We start from the raw sequence: 20,755 nt of genomic DNA, 5'->3' as shown, positions 1-20,755 counted from the left end.
AAGATTCCAGATTAGTTAACTCTCCTAGTCTTGTTGTAGTATCCATGTCCCTTCAGGTCCTTCAATCCTTCCCCCAACTCTTGTCTAATGTTTGCCTATGGGTCTTTGTGCCTGCTTCAGTCAGCTGATAGGTATAGCCTCTCAGTGGACAGTTATGCTAGGTTCCTGTCTTTAAGCATTGGAGGGTATCATTAGTAGTGTCAGGGATTGGTTCTTTCCCTTAGGATGGGTCTCAAGTTGAGCCAATAATTGGTTGGCCATTCCCTCCATTTTTATTCCATCTTTGTCTTATCATATTTTGTAGGAAGGACACTTTTAGGTTATGTGGAGGACATATTTGTGCTTTGTTTGTGGGTTGATGTCCTTATCCTCCACTGGCAGTCCTGAGTAATGATTTGAGAAGAGAATGAATTCACCAACCAATTGGTGCTGCAATACAACTGGTTTTTAAATATATGTTCCTTAATAATACCGGCCTTCTATAAAGTTATAGAATCAAGTGCAATAAAAACAACTAAATGTGATTAGAAGACATTATTTCAAGGTTTTCATTATCAATGCTTAGTTATAATCATTGTAATCTTTTGGAAGCATTCAAATGAGGCTTTAATAAAACTCTTTCTTAAAGCAGTTGGATATTTTTTTTTAAAAGTAAATGGATATTCAGATGGATAAAACTGTAAGAAATCATGGATAACCACAATCAAATCATGAACATATTAGTAAACAGTAAGTAAGTAAGTATGTAAGTAAGTAAGTAAGTAAATGTGATACACAGGGAATTCTGTGTGACCAGATAAAACAACAGTGTCATCATTCCTGAAACATTAACTTTCTTGTGCAAGCAAAAATCAATCCCATAAACTGAGGATGTTGTTTCACATTCTGTGTTTGCAGAGAACAACAGAGATAAATGTTAAGGTCCTAATATATATTACAAATATTCTTTTATTAGGAAACAATTGACTTAGAAAGTAAATATTAAAGTTAATTGTGAACTTAGGTCTTCATAAATGAAAGATGAAGATAAAAAAGGGTATAAATATATCCATTATAAACTCATTGATTAGGAAATAAATAAAACCACATACTATAAGATCTTTCTTTTGCTTATAGGTACATATCCAATATCTTTGGAATAATTGATATATGATAAGAAATAAATACATTTTTAATAAATGAGTAAAGGTTATAGCTTTATTTTTACATTAACCAATCAGGTAAGTATTTAAAATGTGAAAGGTAATCTTCTTCCTGCTTAAAAATTTCAGTTCCAGTATGTCTGGACATAGGTATTTATCATTATTAAGATAATTTCAAGAAATTTATGAGAGCTGTTAATAAAGAATGCATGTTTTACTGTTGACTCTGATGATATAATAGACATCTGCAGTGTAAAAGCAAGAGGCATACCTTAACTTCCCCCTGTACCTAATATTTGAGAGAAAAGAAAGTTACCTTTGGGTAAGTGCCTAAAAATTTAGGGGAAGAGGGGAAAGGAAGAAGGAATGGAGGGAAAAAAGGAAGGATGGAGGAAACACACCTAAGAAGACATATAGAGGAAGGTATGCAGATTTTGACTTATACATACATGAATGCTGATATTTCCAGTTATTAAAGAAGTCTCACTTCTCTTAGCTTTGGCAAATGACAGATGTAATAAAAGTGCCTATATCAGAAAGGTATCACCTTCATAAAACTGATATACATAGGTAAAGCAGGGTCATAACCATTGACCAAGTGTTTTATAAACAGTGATGCTCAACAATGATACTGAAGCAAGCTTCCTTTTCTTGATTGGCTATAGACACATATTTTTAGATTTTCTTTGATTTTTCAGATTATAATTTCATAATTTCTTTCTGTTTCCTCCCCCCTAACATTTCCATGTAACAACCCTTACTCTTTATCAAATTCATGACCTATTTTTAATTGTTACATGCACACACACACACACACACACACAAACAAGTACTTATGAGTTTATATAATGTTATTATATTCATGATTTCAGGCTTTTAGCTAACATAATAGACTAGGAAATCTTGGATCATTCCTGTGACCATCTCTGAACATTTGGCTCTCTTGCTGTGGGAAAAGACAGACTTTATAGATGTGTGGAGTAAATAAGTGTCTTTTAAATTTCATGAGCTATTGATTTGAATGCATTGGCCACAATTGCTGCTCTTTGTCTAGATAGCTCACTCTTTTGGGGAATTGCAATGATATAATGGAATGTATTAGGATGAGCAATTTAATCTTTCTAGTTAGAGGTCAAGCCTTTGTTGCTCTGCTGACCAGTGGATAACTATATACTCCTTTAAAAGTTGTATTCTCCTTAATGCCACTGTGTTGTGCACATCAAAAGGTAAGTAAGCCTTTATGTGGGTCACATGATGCGAGCAGCTAAAACTGTACTTTTATATTCTGAATATTCGATGTTTTATAAAATTCATACTGGTATTTTCTAAAGTACCTTTTTCCTTTACCAGATGCCCAGGTATATTTCATTCATGAATAACTTGTTCAACGCACTTGTCATTTGGAGAAGCTATAGTCCATCCAGTTCCACTACACAGACAAATATGTCTTGCTTCAGTACAAGAAGAGTCTCATTCTAAAGAATACCAAGTAAACCAATGTCACAATGTCTGCATGGCTGTGGAAAGTGCATTCTTCTCCAGGCACAAGTCTTCCTTAGGGATCTGCTCTTCTCCAAGCTATAAGGAAAGAACTTCTTCAGGCTTCCACCAAAGTTTTTTACTTAAATGTTTGCAATCAGAATTAAAAGGCTAAATTTATGTTATGTCTGTATTTTTTTAATTTATTAATATATTTACTTACATTTCAAATGATTTTCCCTTTTCTGGACCCCCACTGATAATTGAAATGATTATAATTCTCAGTCAGACTTTTGAATCTGAGGCTTTGACCATTTAAAAATTAACAAAAATAAATTAAGTAATTCGACAAGCCCTTGTATAGCAGTGGCTCAGCTAAGCAGAGGAGTCCTGCTGTGCTGTTCCCTGGTCTTTTAAATTTGTACCAGAATGCACCTTCATGTCAAATTCTCAGTCTCTAATTGAAGTGTAAAGTGACATGAAAAGGGGCAATTTTGGCCTGAAAACATCTTCATTGACCCTTATATAATTACATGTCTTCTTGACATTTCTCAGGGAGCCTTGCCTCATAAATTCAGTTTCCAGGTTCTGTTTACCACGACTCAGATAGAAGGGACATACTCTGCTAAAAGCATTCCAAAGATAAGAACTCTCCAGTGAAAACTGTTATTATGTTTGCCAGTAGGACACTATTACTGTGTTTATAAGGAGCCTTGGCAGGGTTGGCCGCTTCCTTATGTGGGGCTGGCTTTCTCCCATTTAAGAGAAAATATAGACTGCTGACCAGAATGTGAACCACACGCTACCCAGATGTGGTTGACACTTCCCTGTCTTCACATGCAGGCTTTGTAGAGGTTTTAACCAGTAGCTTATATGATATATTTAGAGGGAGATCACCCTAGTTTAACAAAAGTTAAAGTAGAAATCCTACATGGGAACAACACCCATTTCTTGGTTCTGTTCTCTGCTGTGAGCTCAATATATACCTTTCTTGTGAAATGGCCACATCCTTTTACCAAGGCTAGAAAATCCTCCACATCACCATTTCCAATTAGAATAAACATTAGTTTATGACACATAACATAGATTTATTGTGAACTCACAGTAATTACATCAAGAAAATACCAAGTAAAACCAAGTAAACTACAAAATGAAGATGGCTTTGATTACCGAAACCAAAATTAAAGCAGAATGCATTCTCTTGTAAATTTTCTGTTATTCCTCATCAGCAAGAACACAGACAAATGTGAGACTTTGAGAAGTTACTTCATTATTTAAAAAATGACCTATGAGACATTAAAACCTTAATTTTAATACATTCAAAATGATCTTGAAGCTTGCAAGTGTCTGCAAAGGAGATTGAGGATAAAAGTAACAAGTATTCAACTTTAAAATAAAAACAAACTTATAGAAAATGTTTGTTAGAATTCACACACAAAGTTCACATGGCAAGGACCCAAAAGTTTCCCAGGAACCAACAGAGAGGACATTATCTGAAAAATGCAACAAAGGAGACATACAACCCTCAGAATCCATATTGAGTTGATAGGCATGGCCCACAATTGAGGGATTGTGCCACCCACTCACCTCAAAAATATTAATCCAGAATTCCTCCTGTCAAAAGAAAATGCAGGGACCAAGAGTAGAGCAGTGTCTGAAAGAAAGACCATCCAGAGACTTCCCCATCTAGGGATCCATCCCATCTGCAGACACCAAACCCAGACACGGTTACTAATGTCAAGAAGACCTTGCTCACTGGAGCCTGGTATAGCTGTCTCCTGAGAATCTCTTTCAGAGACAATACAGATGCAGATGCACGCAGCCAAACATTGGACTGAACGTAGGGACCCCAATGGAGAATTTAGGGCAAGGGCTGAAGGAGCTGAAAGGGTTTGGACCCCATAGGAAGAACAACATTATCAACCAACCAGGCTGCCCCAGAGCTCCCAGCCTGGGATTAAACTACCAACCACAGAGTAAATGTGGGGCCCATGGCTTCAACTGAAAATGTAGCAGAGGATGGCCTTATAAGGCACCAATGGGAGGGGAGCCCCTTGGTCGTCTGTAACCTTTATGGCCCAGTTTAGGAGAATGCATGGGCGCTGAGGCAGGAGTGAGTAGACAGATAGAGGAGCACCCTCATAGAGGCAGGGGTGGGGGAGTGGATGGGGGTTTTGTGGAGGGAAAACTGGGAACAGGGATAACGTTTCAAACATAGATAAATAAAATAACCAATAAAAATAAGAAAAAAATCACAAACTAAGATAAGTTCATCCAAAGTAAAAAATGCATTGGGTCTGGGGGATATAGGTACCTATAGAATGCTTGGATAGCTGGTATTCTACCTGTAGCACTAATTAAACACCAGGAGTGAAAGGCCGCACCTGTAAACCCAGCATTGGAGAGAAGGAAATGAGATTCAGAAGTTTGAGGCTATACTTCACTGCATATCAAGTGCAGGCCAGCCTGGGCTACATGAGACCAAGTGTTACCTTCCACTGAACAGCATGTTTAAGTTAGCCTGGGTGTGTGATTTTTGTCTCAAAGCAAACATAGAAACAAGCAAACAAAAAGCATGGATTTGAATGAGTTACACACACACACACACACACACATACACACTAATGTTTGGGGAAGTTGTTATGTAAAAAATACATGTTTCACTCTCACAACATTCAAAATCACATATTATTCATGACTTATTTTGAAAACTCACAAGATAAATGGCAATAACCTTTGTCATCAGGCAGACATTTGCTATATTTTTTTGCTCAAGGAGTCTTGAGGATGTTTGATGGCAAATATAAATTTCACCTAATATCTGTTTGAAGTTTCTGAATTCAGTATTCAATTTTTATGTGGCATATTGTCAGTGTACATAGAATTGGGTTTCCTAGAGACTTTTCAAGAAACACACATAATATACTCTGTCCATGTCCCTCTATATGTGGCCACCCTAAACTTGTTTTGACTTACCATCTCTCCCACTAAAGTCTTTCATTCCCCTACACAGTTTTGATTCTAATATATTGTCATATATACATATATGTTTTTACCTATCAACATAAAATCTAGGAACCCAAATGAGAGAAAAATTTGATATTTTGCTACTTTGAAGCTGACATCAAATGTTTAATAAGAAAATCTAATTACATCTGTTTTTTCATAATTGGCATAGAAAATGTAATACTGAACATATATGTATACATATATATATGGAGTTAAAATGCAATGTATATAGCATGTACACACAAGTTTATTTATCTATTTCTGTCCTGACACATTCCTAAGTTGGTTCCACAGCTTTCTAAATTTCTTTCATGCTTCGATAAACATCATTGTGTACATTGATTGGTATAACTGGATTTTGTGGAAAGCCTGTTTTTACTGTTTGAGGAAATATTCACTATTAGTCCAGTAGTCACTATAGACTTGCAGGGGGTCAGACTAATTTAACATCCTGCCAGTGGTGTGTAAGGTGTTACTCAGCTTCCCCACCCATGTTTGTTATTAATCGTTTTCATAATGACCAGCCTAGCCTCACATACATGGAGATCAAAATTCCTCTGCCTCAGAGTGTTAGGATTTAAGGCTCAGACCATCATAATCAGAAATTCTTATTTATTTTCTTTGGAAAAATTTTGAAAATTGATAGAAGGGCCCAGCTCTTACTCATTCTTGCTCTTTGATGCCTTGTCATATTATATTTACAATTTAAAAGATGCTCAGAATTTTATCCCTCAATTACATTCTGGTGGAAAAATCAAAACAAAACAAAAACAACAAGACAAAACAAAACAAACAACAGCAATAACAGCAACAACAACAAAATCCCAAAAAAAGAGTAATTACCCTGAGAGTAATGATGAATTAGTGGTAAATTTATATGTGATGTGAAATGACACCTGCCTGGGGTAAGAAGCAAGTAAAAAGTAAGAAGTCAATGCTCAACTCTAAACAATCAAAATTATACTTAAGTCAGAGAACTTCAAATAAACCAGTTAATTTTACAGTAAAACATGATTAATTTTTGGTAGCTTATGTTCTCATTAGATAAAAAAAAATGAAGTATTGACATTTGCAATATAGAGATTCCAGGATAAAAATGATACTGTCCTCGTCATCCTCCTCCTCCTTGTCCACTTTCTCGTCTTCCTCCCCCTCCTCTTCCTCCTCTTTCTCCTATTCCCCTTCCTTCTCATTATTATCTCTTTCTGTTTTTTCTCCTCCTAATTTTCCTCCTTGTAATCCTCCTTCTTGTCATCCTCTGTAGTTCCTATTTTATTAGATATATACTTTATTTCCATTTCAAATGATTTCCCCTTTCCTGGTTCCTCCCCACCAAAGTCCCATCTCCCCGCCCCCTGTAGTTTTCTTTGTCTATTTATTCAAATTTTAGTTTTTGGCATATTTTTATTATATGCTCTTGTAGCAACAAATTATTGCTAAAATATTTAAGCATCTTACAAGAATATATTGTCTATGAAGTCTACAAAAGCAGCTATCTCTATGCTACAGTTGCAGTGTAAATTCACTTGAGAATATTTCTAGGAAAAATGCGAGCTCTTTTCCTTCCTAAGTTTGTAGAAACACTGTAATGTTTTTTACTTCATGTTCTCATAGACAGATCAACATTACAGAAGTAAAAATTTTCTGTAAGAAGTTTCATTACTTCCCATGTGGAATGGGCTCTCTTTATTTTGGTTTCTCTTTTTAGTACAAAAGTTCAAAATTTCATAAAATATTAATTCATATTCATTATTCATTTGCAACCTGATTTTGCATTTAAGTCAAATCAGAACAGCTCTGATGGAAATAATGTATTAAATTAAAATTTGTGAGAGAGATAACTACTTCTACACAACTGTTGTAGCATCTGCCATACCTGAAATAGGTGGAGAGTTCTTTGACTGATATAGAGAGCAAGAACCACAAGCAAAGACAGGGAGTGGTTGCACATGACTTTAAGCCCAGCACTCAAGAGGTAGAGCTGTTCCAGGCTGGCCTAAGTTACAAAGTTAGTTTCTAGATAACCATGAGTAAACAGAGAAAACCTGTCTAGAAAAATGAAAAATATTTTTGTCATTTTGTCATTCCTCACATCTCATTAATTTTCCACATCTTTAATCATTTTATTCAATATATTCTTTATTTACATTTCAAATGACATCTACTTTCCTGGATCCCCCCTCCACATCTTTAATCTTAACACCACTTTGTCCTTTGCAAAATGTGAAAAGGACTATATCAAGGGTCACATGATCAAGGGAAAAATAATTCGGTGGTTACCATGTGGAGAGCCTCAAAAGGCTGACCCTCAAAAGAATGGAAAAATTAGGGGATGGTAAATAGAAGATGTCAGTGGTTCTCAACCTGTGGGTCTTAACCCCTTTGGGGATCAGATGACAGTCTAACAGGAGTCATATATCAGATATCCTGCATATCACATATTTACATTATGATTCATAGCAGAAACAAAATGACAGTATGAAATGACAACAAAAATAACACTGCAACATGAAGAACTGTGTTAAAGCATCTAAGCATTAGGAAGGTTGAGATTCTTTGCTATAGAGGATACAAGGCCACTGCTGTTCACACATAAATATAAGCAGAAATGCTTTTTGGCCCTACAGCCTTCTTATAACAGGTGGCTGGATAATAAAATGACAAACAGGAATAGTATAAAAAAAGTGTTAGACTTTGGACACTAGCACCTAGTTTATGTCGTATGAGTGCTCATGAGACTATCGGGAACCACCTGAGCTGCCTATGGACATGAATGCAATGCAAAGGAGCAATGGGGCTCAATCAATGGATCTAGGCTCTAAATTGTTAGTCATGAATACAGAGTCATACAGAGCCTGTGTTTAGCAGGTGAGAAAATAATTTAACAGAGTAGATGACTACATTAGATTCTAGCGCAGCCATAGGTTTCACCTGTGTAATATTAACGAGTAGGAAGATGGTTTTCTGCTATCTAATAGTACTTAAGATGACTTTATGAAATAAGTTCCATACTAGCTATAACTGTTTTAGCTAATATCAAAAGAAAAGTGGCATCAAAAGTGTCAGTGGCAGCAAAGGTTGCACTGATTATTAATGTCAAAACACCTATCAAACAGCATGAAAGATAAACTCTGATCCAAACTTAATTTACATATATAAATTTCCTCCAATCTCTTGATACATATATAATTTAATGGATATGTTTAGGTCAGTGGAAAACCCCAGGAGTCGTACAGAATCCAGCAGAGGAGATAAGGGTAAGGTAGAGCAGAGGGATGGTTGAATGAATCAGAGACCATGGCTGGGATAATATTGCATCTCTGACTAAATAGCAACCAGGATATTCCTTAATGTATACGGATTCTGCAAAGGATGCAAACTAATGATTTCATTTTTTTTTCCTGGACAAATGTTACTAGTATGGAGTGAAGAACTATTTACAATATCAAATCATTTTAGACTATATGAGTACTTATGACATACAACATTATATTCTTCAGGAAAGTGAAACTTTAAACAGAAAAATATCTGAGTCAGTCCAGTCTAGTTCTCAAGCTTTGAGACACTACATGGTGGTTGAGATACAACTTGTGAGTTAGCCTAGCATAAAAGTTTGAAAGCTCTCCAAAGCTGCATGCTGCTTTTTCCTATTCATTTTCTTTCTTTCTATTTTTTTTTTAGTTAAAACACCTCCCTGTGATTTAATATGAGCAAATCTCCTTATGATTTGCAAATTTTCTTTACTTTGTATTAATTTTATATCATCTACACATGCTATCATAGGATGCTTTATGCAAACTTTGTTATCAATTTTCCTCCCCCTGGGTCAATGTCTGGTAGACTTTATATAGGAGGAAACCGGTCATCTGATTGGTTGCTAGGTCTACTGTTTATGAAGTTGCTTAGTAGCTGATGGGCCAAAAGAACTCTGAGGCTATACAATTCTGTGTGCTTTTGTCCATCTCCACGGAAAGGAAAACTCTCATGTAAGGCAAATAAGGTTACTTCTTTGAAAGCAGAAATAATTTTCTAGGGAAAAGGCATAAATGAATTATGATGTAAAAGTCCCCCCACAGATGCAACATGTAGAGATCAGAAATGAAGATAGAACAATGTTGGGGTCAGCATGCAGCTCAGATTTTTTGGACTGTGAGAAAACAGCTATTCTCGCTCCTTGGCTCACACCATTTTTCACTAGTCATGGCTGCACCATGTTGAATGTGAGTGTGTGTGCATATAAACACAGTAAACATAGACAGACAGATATCTGCATACATGCATATACATACTTACATACATACATGAATAGCTGTTTTGTTCTAAAGAACAATAAGGATCCATGTCTGTATTTCTTTGCCTCTATTGGGGGTAGGGAGTTCCAGAGTCAAAAAAATCACTGCAATTGTTACTGTGATGGTATTTATATGTTCAGCCCAGGGAATAGCACTATTAGAAGGTGTGACACTCTTGCAGTACATGTGGTGTTGCTGGAGTAGATGTATCACTGTGGGAGTGGGCTTTAAGAACCTCGTCCTTATTTCCTAGAATTCAGTATTCTGCTAGCAACCTTCAGATGAAGATGTAGAACTCTCAGCTCCTCCTGAACCATGCCTGACTGGATGCTGTCATGTTTCTTCATTTATGATAATAGACTGACCCTCTGAACCTATAAACTAGCCCCAATTAAATGTTGTCCTTGTAAGAGTTGCCTTTTTCATGGTGTCTGTTCATAACAGTATAACCTTAACTAAGACAGTTACCTCTCTCTCTCTCTCTCTCTCTATATATATATATATATATATATATATATATATATTTTTTTTTCTTTATTTACATGTCAAATGTTATTCCTGTTTTTGGTTCCCCCAAACACCCTATCCTTCACCCCTCCCACTGCTCACGAACATACACACCGCTGCTTCCTTGTCATGGCATTCCCCTCTACTGGGGCATCGAGCCTTCCCAGGACCATGGGCCTCTCTTACTTTGATGTCCAAAGAGGCCATCCTCTGCTACATATGCAGGTAGAGCCATGTGTCCTTCCATGTGTACTCTTTGGTTGGTAGTTTAGTCCCTGGGAGCTCTTGGGGTACTGGTTGGTTCCTATTGTTGTTCCTCCTATGGGGCTTCGAGTTCCTTCAGTTCCTGGGGTCCTTTCTCTAGCTCCTCCATGGGGACTTGTGCTCAGATGGGCTCAATGGGCTGAGTGCACTCACTTCTGTATTTGTCAGATACTGGCAGAGACTCTCAGTAGACAGCTATAGCAGGCTCCTGTCAGCAAGCACTTATTGGCATCCACAATAGTGTCTGGGTTTTGTGACTGTGTATAGGATCAATCCCCAGGTGAGGAAGTCTCTGAATGGTCTTTCTTCAGTCTCTGATCCACACTTTGTCTCTGTATCTCCTCCCATGGACATTTTGTTTCCCCCTTCTAAGAAGGACTAAAGAATCCATATTTTGGTGTTCCTTCTTGTTGAGTTTTGTTTGGTCTGTGAATTATATCTTGGGTATTCCAAGCTTCTGGGCTAATATACACTTATTAGTGAGTACATACTATGTGTGTTCTTTTGTGATTGGGTTACCCCACTCAAGATAATATTTTCTAGTTCCAACTATTTGCCTAAGAATTTCATGTAGTCATTGTTTTTAATAGTTGAGTAGTTTTACATTGTGTAAATGTACCACAGTTTATGTATCCATTCCTCTGTTGAGGGACATCTGGGTTCTTTCCAACTTCTGGCTATTAGAAACAAAGCTGCCATGAACATAGTGGAGCATGTGTCCTTACTACATGTTAGGGAATCTTCTGGGAATATGCCCCGGAGTGGTATAGCTGAGTCCTCTGGTAGTACTATGTCCAATTTGCTGAGGAACCACCAAACTGATTTCCAAAATGATTGTACCATCTTGCAAAACCACCAACAGTGGAGGAGTGTACTTCTTTCTCCACATCTTCACCAGCACCTGCTGTCACTTGAATTTTGATCTTAGACATTCTTACTGGTTTGAGGTTGAATCTCAAGGTTGTTTTGATTTGCATTTCCCTGATGACTAAGGTGAGAAATGAACCCACAAACATGTGTTCACTTGATGTTTGACAAAGAATCTAAAACTATCCAATGGAAAAAAAGAGAGCCTTTTCAACAAATGGTGCTGGTTCAAGTCGCCTTTAGCATACAGAAGAATGCAAATCGATCCATTCTTTATTTTTATTAGATATATTCTTTACTTACATTTCAAATGACTTCCCCTTTCCTGGTTCCCCTACCCGAAAGTCCCATAAGCCATCTCCACTCCCTGGCTCCTCAATCTACCCCCTCCCATTTCCCCGTCCTTGTATTTCCCTACACTGCTTCATCAAGCCTTTCCAGGACAAGAGGTATTTCCTCCCTTTGATGTCCAACAAGGCCATCCTCTGCTCCCTATGTGTCTGAGCCATGGGTAATACCATGTGTACTATCTGGTTGATGTTTTTGTCCCTGGGAGCTCTGGGAATACTGGGTGGCTCATACTATTCTTCCATTTTAGGTGCTGCAAACCCCTTCAGCACTTGGGTCCTTTCTCTAGCTCCTCCATTGGGGAATCTGTGCTCAGTTCAATGGCTGGCTAAGAGTTTCCCCCTCTGTATTTGTCATGTACTAGCAGAGCCTCCCAGGTGACAGCTATATCCAGCTCCAGTCAGTGAGTACTTGTGGACATCAATAATGGTGTCTGGGTTTTGTAACTGTATATACAATGGATCACCAGATAGGGCAATCTCTGGATGGTCTTTTTCTCAGTTTCTGCTCTATACTTTGTCCCTTTAGCTCCTTCTGTGGGCATTTTGTTCCCCTCTCTAAGAAGGACCAGAGTTCTACCTTTGCTCTACCTTCCTCTTGGGCATCATTTGATAGGTGAATTCTGTCTTGGGTATTCCAAGTTTCTGGGCTAATATCTACATATCAGTGAGTGCATATCATGTGTATTCTTTTGTGATTCTCACTTAGACATCTGAAAGATAAAGTAGTCCATTTTAGAAGTCTAACATCAGAAGTATAATTAGATACCCAATGAGATGAAAGGAAAAATATTCATTCTCATGAAGAAGATACATGTCAGGACAAAAAGATACATTTTGCACTTTATGCAAAATATCTGAGGAAATTCCCTAATGGAGAACACATTATAATATACGAAACCACAAAAGACAAAGTTTGACATTTCACACACTAAGACTCTGAGAAGGAGAAAAAGAAATAAATAGCAAAACAAGGGACTTGCATAGGGACTCCAAGGGCAAAAGGAATCATTTCAAGGAGAGATAGTCAATGTGTCCAAACCAAAAATAATACCTAGTAGAGAACTAAAGTAAATGACAATTCATTTTGGCAAGATACAGTCACTAATAAGAATTTTTAATGCTAAGGAGAAAGAAAGACAAATTTTAGTTTCTTTTAGAAATTTTAGGGATAAATAAGTTGAATTCAAATAAACGAATAAAGAAAAGTGTTCCAGATGTATAATTTTAGGGAAGGAAAATAAATGGAGCAATAAACTCAATGAAATGTAAGAAAATAAGCAGGAGGTAAGAAGAAGCTAAGGGTATTTAAATAACACAGCACTACAGAGTTCCAGCTTAATCTCACTGAGAACAAATACATGCAAACCAAGGAGGCAAGAAAGCAAAGCTCCTCATTCCTTACACAGAGCATAGCTGGGAAAGTGACAGGAAAGCAAACATTATAAAACTGATGCCTGGATACAAACATTAGATGAGTCTGATTGAAATCCCAAGTTGTTTAATAGTTGTCTTCATTATACATAAGTTTTAAGCTGTGTGCTATTTTACAACTGAGGAGCTGTGACAGATAAGAAACCTTCATAGTTAACTCTAAATATTGTAAATTATCCCTACAGTCATGATAGATTATAACCATTTCATAAAGTTGAGGTGAATTTATTCACTGTCACCTTAAAAGTGATAAAAGTATCTGAAGTTCTCAACAACCATAAATGTCACAAAACAGGAGTGTGAAACATAAAAGTTGTACTATTGTCTACAAAAAGGTAGAATTTTTAGAAAGTTGAGGAGAACTTTCTTAAATGACAGGTCATCAGTGTGTGGGATAGGCAATAGAAGGCAGTCCCAGATTGTTTAACAAGGAACACACTGAAAATAATATTAACATTTAGACTATATACTTTCTGACCTTACACATAGCTGTGTTTGTGGAGAGATCAGTAGAAACCACATGGACCCTAAAAGAGCTCCATTTTGAAAGGGTAGAAGAGAGAAAGGAATGAGTTTTTAATGTGAAAAGAACAAAATTTCTTTAGATGTAATGTATGTAATGAAAATACTAAGAAGTAAAATCTATTGTTGAAATAAAATATCAGTAAACACAGGATAGCCTCCATAACATTCATGGTACCTTCAGTTTGTCACAGTTATCTAAAACCAAAGAAGAACGGGCAATTAGTCAGAGGTGAATATACAGAAAACTGAAGCACATGAGGTGTGACAATATTGATTAACCCCACTTAACCATATTCAACCACTTGTTCATGATGGTGCTTCTGTACTATGCATACCTTCTCAAACAGCTTGACACCACTGCTTAATGACTTAAAATCTCAGGAAGAGCAAGAGAAAAACAATTTCAGTAATTTTTTGTGTTTTTTAAATTGGATATTTTCTTCATTTACATTTCAAATATTATCCCCTTCCCAGGTTTCACCCCCCTCCTGGCAACGCCTTATCTCATCCTCCCTCTCCCTGCTTCTATGAGGGTACTTCTCCTACCCACCCACTCCCACTTCCCTGCCCTCAAATTCTCACATTGGGACATCTATGAAGCCTTCATAGGACCAAGGCCATGCGTCCCTCCATACGTATTGCTTGGTTGGTGGTTTAGTCCTTAAGAGCTCTGGGAGATCTGCTTGGTTGATATTGTTGTTCTTCCTATGAGGTTGCAAAGTCCTTTAGCTTCTTCAGTCCTTTCTCTAATTCCTCCATTGGGGACCCTGTGCTCAGTCCTAAGGTTGACTTCAAGAATCCAACTCCATATTTGTAAGGCTCTGGCAGGGAATCTCTGGACATAGCCATATCAGGCACCCTTCAAGCATTTCTTGACATCCACAATAGTGCTGGCGTTTGGTGACTATATATGTGATGAATCCCCAGGTGGGGACAGTCTCTGGATGGCCTTTCCTTTAGTCTCTGCTGTACACTTTGTTTTCATATTTGCTCCTGTGAGTATGTTGTTCCCCTTCTCAGAAGAACCTAAGCACCCACACTTTGGTCTTCCTTCTTGAGCTTCATGTGGTCTGTAAATTGTATCTTGGGTATTCTGAGCTTTTGGGCTAATAACAATTTATCAGTGACTGCATACCATGTGGTTTCTTTTGTGACTGGGTTACCTCACCCAGGATGATATTTTCTAATTCCATCCATTTGCCTAAGTACATACCATGTGTATTCTTCCCAAACTCTGTATTGTCTACACAAAAAGTTACATCATTGGGAAAAAGTACATTTTATTTTGTGCCAGTGTTTCATATTCATATTATTTATTCATATTCATATTCATATTCATTAAAATTTGTTTATCCAAAGCAAGCAAGAATGTACATCTTTGTTGACTGCCACAAGATGAAGCATAGGACACATAGGATATGATAATGATCAATAATAATAATAATAATTATATTTTCTCAATTGCAAATAAATTCCTCCACATCAACCATTTTGGCAAATGTAAAGGTAAAATTAGAGAAAATATCTGTATACCTATATATCTCTGAAAATATATTAATACTTTATTATCACAAATCACAGTACTACTTTTCAGCAGGAGAGGGAAGAGATGGAAATTTCTCTCTTATATTTTTTAATACATTTTCAATTAGTACAACAATTGTTTTTTAGCACATCTGTACCTGCAATCAGATCTGCACTCTGTTCCCTGAGCCACAGTTCAATCTGCTTCCTTAGAGGAATGTTCTGCTGCCACCCAGAATATTCAGACAAGATATCTGTACCACAAGCCCAGAAAGCCTGAAATCTGCCCTGTCCTCTCTGCCCAATCTTCTGGTTCACACCTCTACCTGGAATCTGGGAACTGTACTCTTCAACCTAGGCCACAGCCCTGCCAGCCTGCTGCCACATAGGACAAGAAGATGTCAACTGATATTGAAGACTAAAAGCTCTACTTACAATTCTAGAGGTCTGCTAACACCATCAACTACCAGGCCAGCCAAAAACAAAACAAAACAAAACAAAACAAAACAAAATAAAACATCTAGATGCCTAAAGGCCAGCACAGGAACACAATTAACAAAGGCCAAGGCAATAAGGCATCATCAGAAACCAGCCCTGTTACTACAGCGAGAGCTGGGTATTCTAACACATCTGAATAGAAAGACAATGAATTTAAATCCCATATTATAAAGATGATAGAAAGCTTAAAGAGGAAATAAATAAATCTCTTACAAACGCAAAAATGCAATCAAACCCTTAGAGGGATTTAAAGAGGTAAAAAATAAATGTAAAATTACGCAGGGGCATGTTATCAAATAGGTAAAGGAAATGGATAAAACTACTTAATCTTTGAAAATAGAAAGAGAAGCAACAAAGAAAACATAAAAGGAAATGAACCTGAAGATTTCAAGCCTAGGAAAGAGAACAGGAACTACAGAGACAAGCATCATCAACATAATAAAGATATGGAGTAGAATCGTAGCATAGAAGACACACCAGAAGAAATAGATACAAAGGTCAAAGAAAATTGCAAATCTAAAATGTTTTTAACATAAAACATCAAGGAAATTTTCATGAAAGATGAAACCTAAGCGTAATAGAAATACAAAAAGGAGTCTTCAGGTTGTTCCCCCAACAAGTGGAGGAGGGACTGTCCCTAAATCTGTTGTCTGCCTGTGGATGCTGTTCCCATATCTAGGTGGCCTTGTCTGACCTCTGGGAGAAGATGTGTCAAGTCTTACAGACACTAGATATGTCAGGAGGTCCTCAGCTTCTCAGAGAAGAAAGGGGGCAGGGGTGGAGGGAAGAACTTTGTGAGGGTTGGAATCAGGAGGGGCAGTGATTGAGATGTAAAATAAATAAATAAAATGATTAATTATTCTAAAAATTTTAAATTAAAACAGGCTTTAACCATATTATTTCTTCTCCAAGTTTGTGCAGATCCTTTCTTACATGCCTACTCACCTTTCTCAAAAACACAAGCCCAAAACTCAATTAAACCACAAAATGCCCAAAACTATTCATGAATATGACATTTGTCAAGGAATGGTTGATGTCTCTTCCAGCAGTATTCTATTGAAGCTATCTGATTTTTACCTTTCATAATAGGTATAAATAACAGGTCTGCTGTTAATCTTTATTCTATGATAACATTCATTTATTCATTCATCCATTCCTTTCTTCATTTTATTCTTTTTTTCTCATATATTACATTCTAAGTGCAGCTTTTGCTCCCTTTCCTCTCCACAAGTTTGTCCCCTCCCCTTACACGTTTGTCTTCCTCTCCTGATTCTCCTCAGAAGAGCAGGCCTCCTAGGCATATCTACCAGACATCACATAACAAGCTACAATAAAACCAAGCACATACCTGCACATCAAGGCTGGAGGAGGAAATCTAGTAGGAGTCAAAGGGTCCCACACCTAGGCAAAGTAGTCAGGGACAAACCCCCCCAATCTATAGAATATAAAATATAGTGAGATAAGTTCAAAACTATCACATTGAAGTTAGCCAAGACAGACTAACAGAAGAAAAAGAGCCCAAGAGAAGACACAAGAGTCAGTGATCTCCTCATGGTCAGGAATTTCCATTAAAAAAATCAAAGAACAAAAACAAAAAAACAGTAAATTAGAACCCATGATATACAGAAGACTTGGTGCAGACTCACGGAGTCCCAGTCTCTGTGAGGTCATTTGCTCAATGAATCTGCTGATATCAAAGTCTGTTTGAGTGTTCTCTATAACCTGTGGTATGTACACTCTTCCTTCTTCCTCTTCCACTGAATTCATTAAGTTCTGAAGTGAGGGAGTATGGTGACATCCCTTTAATGCCTGAGTGTTTCACGTTCTCTGACTGTCCTTATGATGTCTGGTTATGGGTTTCTGTATTTGTTCCCATTTGCTGTTGTGCTTCTTGTGGTTCTTCTTGTTGTTCTTCTTGTTCTGATTTTTCTTCTCCTCCTTCTCCTCCTCTACCTCCACCTCCTCCTCCTCCTCCTCCTCCACCTTCACCTCTACCTCCACCTCCTCCTCCTCCTCTTCCTCCACCTTCACCTACACCTCTTCCTCCTCCTCCTCATCCTCCTCCACCTCCACCTCCTTCTCCTCCTCCTTCTTCTCCTCCACTTTCACCTCCACCACCTCCACCTTTACCTCCTCCTCCTTCTCCTCCTCCACCTTCACCTCCTCCTCCTCCCCCTCCTCCTCCACTTCCTCCCCTTCCCCGTTCTTTTTCTTTACCACTGTTACTTGGTTTTATGTTAGCTTCCTGAGAAATCATATCTCAGATTCTTGGTCAACTAAGCAGTATCTGGTATGGGTTCCAACTTATGGAATCAGCCTTAAGGTCAGTTATTGTTTGTTTACTCTCACAAACTTTATGCTGTAATGGCCCTAGAACTCTTGCAAGAAGGACACCATTGATGGCAAAAGTTTTATAGCTGAAGTGGTTTTAATGATTCTTTTTTGACAGCATTCATGGTACCATGCTGTAACAAAGATGCTGGGACATAAAGGTTAAAGCTCTATGTATGTACTAACTCTAAATCCCCATGTTCAGTGATTTGCATAGGTGTTGATTTCTTCAACAGTACCTTGTTGTCAGACAGTGAAGAATAACCAACAGCACTGGCAATACTCTGGAATGCTTGGAGATTTCCGTGGGACCCCACTGAACAACAACTGAATTAGCTATAACACAAACCTTTGTTTGGTGACAAGAAATGGCCAGTTGTGTCTGTGGTTCTCCCATTATTTGGCAATTATACTTAGATCACCTTCAATTCCCACTTGATTCCCCCTTCAAGGCCCTCCTCATATATAAATATCTATTCTATTTCCATGTCATAATGAGATCTATTGTTACCTCTAGTCCTTACCTTTACCTAGTCCTCTAGTCTATAACTACCCACACTCTGTGTTTCTTTGCATTATAGCTTGGTTATCCTTGATGTATCAGTTAATATCTATGTATAAACAAATGCATACCCTATTTGTTTTTCTGGACCTGGGAACTCACCCAGGATGATATTTTTCTAGTTCCATATATTTGCCTGCAAATTTCATTTTTTTAACAGCTGAAAAATATCCCAGTCTATACGTGTAGTACATTTTCTTTAAACTTTAATCTCTTGAGGGACATCTGGGATTTTTTTTATTTTTTTCAATACCTGTGTATCATAATAGAGCAGCTATGAACATGGTTAAATCAGTTTCTCTGTAGTAGAATGAAGTGCCCTTTGGGTCTATGCCCTTGACTGCTATAGCTTGATCCTTAGGTAGGTCAATTCCCATCTTTATGAGGAACTGCCAGTCTGGTTTCACAGGGGCTATAAAAGTTTGCACTCATTCCCACCAACAATACATGGGTGCTCCTTCTATCACTTCATTTATCCTTCATGAATACAGGCAATGGGTGTTGAGAAACAACTTAAAACTTATTTTGACAGAATTCATTGAATTTAAAATCAAATCTCACTGTAATATAATCGAACTAAAGCAAAATGAAAATAATCCAAGGGTAAGCACAAGAGATTTTCTAATGTAGAGTCTTAAACAGCATTCACATATACTAATATATGAAGCACTTTTTTGTAATACTAATGATAGCTTGCCTTTTTCATGTCCTTATGCACAGATTCATTGTTCACACTGGGTAAGTAATTTCCAAAGCTATCTTATATAGATTGTCATTCATTTCAGTTCCTCGCTGTTTAATATATATCTTACAAATTTAATTACCATACCTAAAAATATTAAAGGAAAGTGGTCATTTTAAAATGATCATGGGTAAAAACTGCTTTAATATTAAAATCAATATTTAGAAATATCTCTAGGTGAAAACTACATTCCAGAGTAATTTCAATGCTTTAAGAATTGTTTTAAAATCTTTTGAATCACAAAGCACTCAGTTATTTATATTTCTCATGGTGTCCCTGAACCTAATAATTTTTATTTTGCAACTTAAAATGCATAAAATTTTCTTCAACTCACTTGCTGTTTAATGAACAAGATATGAGGTTACATGCCTTCTGTTTTCCAGAGTCCTAAGATTTAGAGGTTAGGATTTCTCGATCAAGAAGAACCAAAAAAAAAAAAAAATCCTATTAGATATATAGAGGTGAAAAGCAATTTCCACAAGAAAAGGAAAGTATATTCTGTATGTCGTGAGATGATTCAGCACAATGCCAAGCTGTGGTCATACTTCTCTTTGTATATATTTTTTGCTTGTTCCTTCTTGTTTCTTTCTTGCAATTACATGCTTCAGTGATTTATGTTGGTAATATCAAGTCATAGATTCTGAAGCAATAAAATTATTACATTGGAGACTTCTGCTGTCTGCAATATCTTCCAGCAAGTAAAGTTAGAATGTTGGGGTAGGGGAAGGAATCTTTCCAATATCACCCTCAAAGCAAATGACAAAGCAATTACTGGAATCTGTATTTTGGTATCATACTGAAATCTTATGATGATATTTTTTATCTTATGAAAGTATAAAGGTAGTCCCTTTCTTTCCTGAGAGATGTATTTTTTAAATAATTTTACTGCATTACAGAAAATCAAATAGAATGTGCCACATGAAGCGTAGTACACTGGTAACCATCTGTAGGATGAGAGCAATGTCCACACCTGTGCCCTTAAGGGTTAATTTGGGGGTGGGAGAATAGGGTTTATTCAGCATATGCTTTTCATATCACTGTCCATCACTGAAGGGAGTCAGGGCATGAACTCAAACAGAGCAGGAACCTGGAAATAGGAATCGATACAGAGACCATTAAGGGGTGCTGCTTACTGGCTTTCTCTTCCTGGATTTCTCAGACTGCTTTCTTGTTGAACCCAGGACCACAAGCAGGAGTTGCCTCCACCCACAATGAGCTGAGCTCTATCACAT

Source organism: Apodemus sylvaticus, chromosome 3 (assembly GCF_947179515.1).
Source record: "Apodemus sylvaticus chromosome 3, mApoSyl1.1, whole genome shotgun sequence".
Classification (NCBI taxonomy): Eukaryota; Metazoa; Chordata; class Mammalia; order Rodentia; family Muridae; genus Apodemus; species Apodemus sylvaticus.
This window is presented reverse-complemented; position numbering follows the sequence as displayed.